This window comes from Chiloscyllium plagiosum, chromosome 4, assembly GCF_004010195.1.
Source record: "Chiloscyllium plagiosum isolate BGI_BamShark_2017 chromosome 4, ASM401019v2, whole genome shotgun sequence".
Lineage (NCBI taxonomy): Eukaryota > Metazoa > Chordata > Chondrichthyes > Orectolobiformes > Hemiscylliidae > Chiloscyllium > Chiloscyllium plagiosum.
The window spans coordinates 33,880,793-33,882,828 of NC_057713.1; positions in this window are offsets into that span (position 1 = coordinate 33,880,793).

Here is a 2,036-nt window from a genome sequence, read left to right on the forward strand (position 1 = left end):
CCTGGAGCCTGGTGCGCAGCCGCAGATGCAAAATAGGATCATTGATTCCCCGGAGGGGCGGGGTCAGTGATTGACAGGAATTGGGGCGGGGCGGGGGCATGCGCGTGATTGACTGGAAAAGGGGCGGGGCAGGGTCATGCATGAGATTGACAGGACCGAAGGAGCGGCGGGGCCAGTCTGTGATTGACAACCGATGGGCACGGGGCGGGGTCAGTGTGTGATTGACAGGAGATAGGGGGCGGGGTAAGTATGTGAATGACAGGAAATGGGAAGGGTTACACCCGAAACGGAGACAGTGAGGACTGCAGATGCTGGAGATCAGAGTTGAGTGTGTTGCTGGAAAAACACAGCAGGTCAGGCAGCATCCTAATGAAGGGCTCCGCCCGAAACGTCGATTTTCTTGCCCTCAGGGTGTGGGTGGGCTGGGGGCATAGATCTGACCAGGGAGTCATGGAGGGAATGTTCTCTCTGAAATTGGGAATGAGGGATAGCATTTTTACTGGGGGCGGCAGGGTGAGAGGAGATGTAGTCCAGGTAGCTGTGGGAGTCGGTCAGTTTGTACCATCTCTGACACCTCCCTCTCCTTCCTGGACCACTCCATTTCCATCTCCGGTGATCAATTAACCACAGACATCTGCTACAAACCCACTGAGATCATACATCCCTTATTCCCAATTCCTCCACCTCTGCCGCATCTGCTCCCAAGATGACCAATTCCACCATAGAACATCCCAGATGGGCTCCTTCTTCAAAGACTGCAATTTCCCCTCCCATGTGGTCAACGATGCCTTCTAGCGAATCTCTTACACTTCCAACACCTTCGCCCTTTCACCCTACCCCTCCAATCACAGCAGAGACAAAACCTCCCTGGTCTTCACCTTCCACCCCACAACCTCTGGATACATCACATAATCTTCCACCCACCTTCAAACAGACCCTATCACTAGGGATATATTTCCCTCCCCAGCCCTAGCCGTATTTCGGAGAGACCATTCCCTCCGCAACTCTCTTGTCAGATCCACAACTCCCACCAGCCCACTCCCCACTCCCATCACCTTCCCCAGCCAATGCAAGAAGTGCAAAACCTGCGTCCACACCTCCCCATTCACTCCCCATTTGTCCAAGGCCCCAAATGATCCTTCCACATCCGATGGAAACTTTCACACATGTCATCTACTGTTTCCTGGATCGTTTCAGAGAACATCTCTGGGACACCCACACCAACTAACCCCACCATGCTGTGGCCAAACACTTTAACTCCCCCTCCCACTCCAACAAGGACATGTAGGTCCTGGGCCTCCTCCATTGCCAAACACTAACCACCCGACATCTGGAGGAAGAATGCCTCAGTTTCCACTTTGGGACCCTGCAACCACATGGGATAAATGTGGATTTCACCAGTTTCCTCATTTAACCTCTCCCTGCTTTATCCCAGTCCCAAGCTTCCTACTTGGCACCACCCTCTTGACCTATCCATCTTCCTTCCCATCCATGTTCCACTCCCCTCTCTGCCCTATCACTTTCTCCTCCACCTTCATCTACCCACCACATTCCCAGCTACCTTCTCCCCAGCCCCATCCCCTCCCATTTATATCTCAGCTCTCTTGGCCCACAAGCCTCAATCTTGATGAATGACCTATGCTCGGAACATTGATTATGCTGTGCTTTTCCAGCACCACACTCTGGACTTTGATCTGCTGTGCTTTTCCAGCACCACACTCTGGACTTTGATCTCCAACATTTGCAGTCCTCACTTTCTCTTAGTACTTGTAGTTGGGAAGGGGTGGGGACAGTGTGAATTGACTGGAGATAAGAAGGAGCGGTGTCATTATGTGATTGACTGGAGATAGGAAGGTAAAAACAATGACTGCAGATGCTGGAAACCAGATTCTGGATCAGTGGTGCTGGAAGAGCACAGCAATTCAGGCAGCATCCGACGAGCAGCAAAATCGACATTTCGGGCAAAAGCCCTTCATCAGGAATAAAGGCAGAGAGCCTGAAGTGTGGAGAGATAAGCTAGAGGAGGGTGGGGGTGG